At 41.2% G+C, this 7,286-nt stretch overlaps 1 protein-coding gene across 8 annotated transcripts in view; it reads left to right on the forward strand.

The window, feature by feature from the left end:
- Ank3 (ankyrin 3, epithelial) overlaps positions 1–7,286 on the forward strand; it is a 493,951-nt gene that overhangs the window by 143,275 nt on the left and 343,390 nt on the right. The gene's annotated exons all lie outside the window — the stretch shown is intronic.

Raw genomic sequence — 7,286 nt, forward strand, 5'->3', positions numbered from 1 at the left:
ATTTGATGGATCACAGGGCCCCCAATGGAGGAGCTAGAGAAAGTACCCAAGGAGCTAAAGGGATCTGCAACCCTATAGGTGGAACAACAATATGAACTAACCTGTACCCCGGAGCTCTTGTCTCTAGCTGCATATGTATCAAAAGATGGATTTCCTCACTGGAAAGAGAGGCCCATATGGACATGCAAACTTTATATGCCCCAGTACAGGGGAACGCCAGGGCCAAAAAGTGGGAGTGGGTGGGTAGGGGAGTGGGGGGCAGGGTATGGGAGAATTTTGGGATAGCATTGGAAATGTAAATTAGGAAAATACCTAATAAAAATATATTTAAAAAAGAAAATTATAACTACAGCTTTAACAATTTTTCCTTGAAAGGATTAAGAAAAGAAAAAAAAAATTTAGAATCTGAGTTGTTATAGGTTTAAATGAGAGGAACTCCATAGAAGTCAGACCTCTTGGCCCCTTGGAGGCATCAGCAAATAGAACATGTCCATCATCTTAAATGACCTAAACATTTTTGTTTAGGTTTGCCAGGCAATATGTAAGACACCCAGTTAAATAAGAAGTGTTGTCAGAATTTTAGACAAATATTGTTTTTCTAGTATAAATACACACTATCTCTTTGGAATTCAAACTCTAAAAGACTCACTGAGGGACCAGAGAGAAGCCTCAGAGGATGTGAGTGCTGACCATTCCTGCAGGGACCTGGCTTTGGTTCCTAGCACCCACATGGCAGCTCACAGCTGTCCATATCCCTGTTCTGGGGCATCCAATGCCTTCTTCTGATTTCTGTGGGCCCCTGCGCTTGTGTGATGTATAGACATACACAGGAGTGTGCACACACACATATAAGCATAGACATTAAAATTCCCCATTCACTTAATATATTGATTTACCTGAGAATCCTGAATTTTCTTTGCTGAACCTAACACCCTATTTATCCTTCCTTATACTTAGGTTTCCTATACTTTTCATAGGAAGTAAAATACAATATATTCATCCCTTTTGGTTTTTACTGCACCACGCTCCGATGGTCATGTTTCTATAAAAACTACCAATCTCCCTTTCATTGTCTGTCCACTCTTTTTGTGGGGGCTGACCATTGCTTACAATGGACATATATTACATACACACACACATACATAGTATATATGTAATGTATTATATATTATATTACATATATTACACATATGTATAAAGTTCATATATGCATATGAACACATATATGATCATATATTCATATGTGACATGAATATATTCATATATATTCATGTGCATATGTATATATATATCAGGAATCAGGAATATATCTATATATCTATATATCTATCAGAAATCAGGAATATATATATATGTACACACACATATATATATCAGGATCCACTGTTTAGTCCTGGCTCTTCATTTTTGGCAATATTATTTTTAGGTTTAATTCCTCAACCTTTTGGGTGTGAGGAATTATTGGTACACACGAAATATAAAAATATAAGTTTCAGAAGGACTGAGGATCAGGCTCAGGCCCATGACGTGAAGGATCTGGCAAGTGCAGCAAGAGAACAAAGAGAAGGAGCAATAATCTGTGGGCAGCTAGATCCTGGGGGGCGGGGCTCCAGCAGGGATGCTGTGTGGGCCGGCGTGTAATGCATGAAGGCACATTAATTAATGAGAGAGAAACGAAGCGTCCAGGCAGAGTGGGGGAAACTGCGAAGGCCCCAATGTGTGAATCAGCGTGGCTGAGGCTTGTTGAGATCCTGCAGAGATCTGACATGGGAAAAGCTTTCTGAGCGTGGTTCCGATAGGCCCCAGATCGGCCAGGCTGGCAGTGACCTGTCCATCTCGTTTCAAGAGGAAACGGTACACGGGTTCTCAACCTGTGGGTCGCGACCCCAGGAATTGCATCTCAGGTGCCTTGTGTGTCCGATATTTACATTACTATACATAATCGTAGCTACATTATAGTTCCAAAGTAGCAACTAAAATAATTTTAGGGTTTGGGGGTCACCACAACACGAATGGTCACAGCATTAGAAAGGTTGAGAGCCTCTGGATTAGAGTTAGGGAAGTCATCTTAGAGACCGCTGTAATCTTCCTGCTCAGAAATGATAACTCAGAGCTAGGGTTGCAATCTCTGAATAAACAAACAAAAAAATAAACAAACAAAAAACCCAACAACAACAAAACAGTATTACACAGAGCTTACAGAGCTAAAATCACCATCTCTCATTGGTCAATGAGATGGTAGCTCACAAACCCCATGATGTGATTGTGTTCTATATTAAACAGTAGAAGTGACTTGGAGATAAAGGGGCTTGCTGCACAAGCCCGGGAACCTGAGTTCAAGTCCTGGAGCATGGATAACGGTGGAAGGAAAGATGTGGTTCCACAGAGTTGTCCTCTGGCCTTGGCATGTATCCAAGGCATGTCATACATGCATACATACATGCATTTCTAATAAATCAGTGAGAATAGTAGGAATGTACGTGCATTTAAGTATGTATGTACATAAAAGTATATACTTGTTTGGGGGAAAGCTGCTTTATTTTATTTAAAAAAAAATCAAACATATTAACCTTAGGGTCCTTCCTCCATATTTCTTTTTAAATTTTTAATTAAAATAAAGTTACTTCATTTCTCCTTCCCTCAACGCTTTCCATACCGTCTGCTCTCCAAATTCATGACTCTTTTTCTTAAATTATTATTGTCTCTCTCACACACACACACACACACACAAACACACACATGCACACATACAAGCACATGTACACACACAGCACACACATACACACACAAACACACATACACTTTTTTAAAGGACACTTTCCATTGTAGTGTACAAACACTAGTTTCTTTTGGGTGGTTATCTTCATAGTGTGTCTCTATGAATATTTGTTTATCAAAAGTCTAAGAATATTTCTGACAAAGATGGTAAAACTCATTTTTTCAAATTCCTTCCTTCAAAAAATTTCACAGGAGCCGGGTGGTGGTGGCGCATGCCTTTAATCCCAGCACTTGGGAGGCAGAGGCAGGTGGATTTGTGAGTTCAAGGCCAGCCTGGTCTACAGAGTGAGTTCCAGGACAGCCAGGGCTATACAGAGAAACCCTGTCTCGAAAAACCAAAAAAAAAAAAAAAAAAAAAAAAATTTCACAGGAAGTAAATGTAGTCTATTTATTCCTTTTGGTTCTGACTGCTCCATCCTCCGATGGCCACACTGTCCCTCCTTCAACAGTGGTGGCTATGTTTCTATGAAACCTCCCTGCGTCCCTGTATTTCTCTGTAACATTCTTCCTGCATGTGCTAACCACTGCTCACATTTTCAGGATCCACTCTTCAGTCTCAGCCTTCTCCAAATATGATTGGACATCAGTATTTAAGATCAAAACTACTGAGGACTGGGGAGATGGCTCAGTGGTTAAGAGCACTGACTGCTCTTCCAGAGGTCCTGAGTTCAATTCCCAGCAACCACATGGTGGCTAACAACCATCTGTAATGAGATCTGATGCCCTCTGCTGGCATATAGGTGTACATGTCAATAGAGCACTCACATACATTAAATAAATAAATAAGTAAATAAATAAATAAATCTTTAAAAAAATCAAAACTATTATGTAAACCATCAAACCAGACTCACATGGTTAACTAGCTGAACACACAGCTCCTGTATGTATTTTCCGTCTGGCCCTGAACACACAGATCAGCTCCTGTATGTATTTTCCATCTGACCCCTGACCGCATTTGACTTCTCATTACCCTTGGGGCATGGGGATGACCCTCTGTTCTGCTGGCCTCTCTGGAGTTGGTGATAGCGAAATACTTCATTTTTACCTCCCCCACACCCAGCAGATGTGTTCCTTGCACATATGTCATCGCATCTTATTTATCATGCTGCATTATTGCAGAGGTCTATGGAGAGACCTCTTGTTTGCTGCATTTCCCTGAAGATAGATCCATTTGGGCCCAAAACCAAACATGAGTGTTTCTGAGCAGTACTAATGGATTCTGTGTGTCTCTATTACCGTATGGATTCTGTTTCACTGAAGTCCACAGAAGGCAGCAAGTGGCTAAACAGGTCTCCATTCCATGCCACCCTCAGCAAGAGGCAGATCAGCGGTCAGGACAGGACTAACTCATTGAGAACAGTTCTCCATGAGCATGCTCTAATATGTAAATGTAAATGTTCCTAAATGAAAATGTCAGAGGTTCTGGGCAGTGGAAATAAGTCTTGCAATAGGAAACATGTCTAACAAGTTACAGATCTCTTAGGAACCAAGGACTAGACAATGACATCAGGCCCATAATGCCATCCTTTCCTTTTGTACTTAGTTTCCAATGTGGGCTTACAGCACCGGGGCACATGCTTTAGCTTTAGGAGGTGGAGCAATGGCTCTATGGTAAAGAACACATACTGCTCTTGGAGAAGGCTTGCGTCAGTTCCCAGATCCCGCTATGTGTGACTCCCAGTGCCTTGTACCTCCAGCTTCAACAAAGCCGATGGACTCTTCTGGCCTCTGCAAACACCTGAACTCCTGTGTCCTATACATACTTTCAAGCACATACACACACACACGGTTTTTTTAAAAAAACTTAAATAATCTAAAACACACTTTGTAGTTGCATATTTATTGATTTCCCAGAAGCCTTCCAAATGGACCCTTCGCAAGTCCCTTTTGTCTGAGGAAAACTGCTGGTCTTCTATACATCTGCAGGGTCACATAATTGCATAGACAGGATCACCACAATTTTTCCGAAGGGTGATAGAATCTGTGACATTGGGTAATAGGATCTGTGCCATGAATGATTCTGCTCTAGAGTTCAAGAGATGGGCCATAGAGAGTTCCATCTGGGGAGTCTGTAGAAGGATGCATGCACCACATTTGATCATCCTTTCAGACACTTCCTCTGTAGTTTAGGCTGAGGTGCTTGGCATAGATGATTTAACCATCGGGACGTCATCTGACCAGGTGCTACTGGTTTCATGCACCTCCTCTTTCACCTCATGAGTTCTTCCACAGTGAACTCAGCACCATTCCACAGCGAGCTCAGCCCCAGAACATCAGAAGAGGAAGCAGACTTCTTTTATGAGCTCATTATCCCCCTTAGCCAAAATGAAGTCTTCATCTAAGATCATAAAACCCGAGAGAGGAAAGACTGCTCGATTTTGTTAACAATACCCTCTAATGAAAGGGCTCAAGATTAGTGTCCTAGGAGGTGATAATTACTTTGCACTTCATAGCTCAGTTCTGTAAAGTTAGATTTTACTATGTTACAAATTACTAACAAGCAGATTTAGACTGCAATCCATTCTTTCATCAATTCATTAACTCTCTCGATTGTTTATTAAATCTTGATTATGCACGGAATAGCACATTGGGAAGGACTAAACAGATGAAGGAAGTAGGGATGGGAACTGCTCTTAGGTGGCTTTGGAGAGAAATGGAAGGTGTACCTGAAAGTAATTATGTATGATCCTTATGATGGTTATATATGCTCGGCCCAGGGAGTGGCACTATTAGAAGGTGTGACCTTGTAGGAGTGGGTGCGGTCTTGTTGGAGTAGGTGTATCACTGTGGGTGTGAGCTTAAGATCCTCATTCGAGCTGCCTGGAAGCAAGTATTCTGCTAGCAGCCTTCAGATGAAGATGTAGAACTCAGCTCCTCCTGCACCATGCCTGCCTGGACGCTGCCATACTTTTGCTTAATGATAATGGACTGAACTTCTGAACCTGTAAGCCAGCCCCAATTATATGTTGTCCTTATAAGAATTGCCTTGGCCCTAGTGTCTGTTCACAGCAGTAAAACCCAAACTAAGACAATCCTTAATAGATAGTCCTCACTACTGAGAGAAAATCCCTCAAACACTTTGTAGTTTTTCTATGGACTGGATGTAGTGAACAGTGTAGACAACACAGTGGAAAAGGTACACAGTGTCTGTTTGGGTGCTGCCTTCCTTCAGGCTTCCTGCTAGCTATCTGGTGATTGACAGTGAGATTTTTTTAAAGGTTGCATAGTGCACTGACCAGGTTTTCTAAAGAAACAGAACATGTGTGTGTGCATGAGAGAGAGAATACACAATTATGGCTGCTAAGCATCTGTAAATGCTAAATATACAGGGTAGTTAACAGAGCCATCCAACCCAAAAGCCTGAGAACCTCAGGGAGCCATGCTGTAGGTTCTTAGGATCTGAAGATTTGGAAACCACAGAATCAGTCCTATTGGTTCATAGGATATGATGGCCTTGGAACCAAATTGGACAATAATATTCCAGTTCTGGCAAACAGGCAAGGAAAAGTAGGTCCCTTTGGTTCTACCGAGTCTCAGGGAGTGGGAGAGGCTTACAGTATTAGTTGCTTTCATTATTACTGTGACCAAATACCTAAAAAGAAGCACCTTAAGTGAGAAAGGATTTATCGTGGCTTGTAGTCCATTGTGGTGGGGAACATATGGTTGAACAAGCACATGCCTTGACTCCTTATGGCTTCACATCTCAATATAAGAGTAAACTGGCCCGAGACAGGAAGCAGGGTAAACTGTAAAGCTTAAGGCATTTGGACCAGAAAGATGATCAGCAGTTAAAAGCACTGGCTATTTTTTCAAGAGGACCCAGGCTTAATTCTTTTTGTCTATATTGAAACTCACAACTGTTTACAACCCTAATTCCAGGGGATCCCATGCCCTCTTCTGGTCTCTATGGACACTGGATATATTGTACATGTAGGCAAAAGACTGGCACACATGCATACATGTGTTCACACATGAATAATAATAATAATAATAATAATAATAATAATAAATTTTTAAAACCTGAAGATCTGTCCACTTCCTCCAGTGAGGCTCCACCTTTTCATGGTTTTATACCCTGCCAAAATAGCACCACCACCTGGCTTCTAAGTGTTCATAAACATATTACCTACAGGGATATAATTTTACCATAAATTCATGGGGGAGAACTAAATCAAACAACTGAAATAAAGCACACTGAAGGCAAATGCAGAGTGTAACATTTAGTCTAGGAAATGAGTGTATATCCGGGGAAACCACCAGAATAACCCTCTCAGTGTCCTTTGCCTACCGACTGGCTGCAAATGTGTCTCTGGATGCTGCCTTACAGTACCCAGGGAGGAGCAGTAATCTCCATCCTCACACACCTTCTACCAGACACTCTTAGGGCACATCATTTGTTTTTGTTCCCTGCTATGGTACTCATAAACTTACTAAAAAAATTTCTTTAAGAAAACTTGTAAGGACTACTATAAGTAATTGCCTTGTCTCTATTAGTTCTTGTTTGTTTT

This window comes from Mus musculus, chromosome 10 (genome assembly GCF_000001635.26).
Source record: "Mus musculus strain C57BL/6J chromosome 10, GRCm38.p6 C57BL/6J".
Classification (NCBI taxonomy): domain Eukaryota; kingdom Metazoa; phylum Chordata; class Mammalia; order Rodentia; family Muridae; genus Mus; species Mus musculus.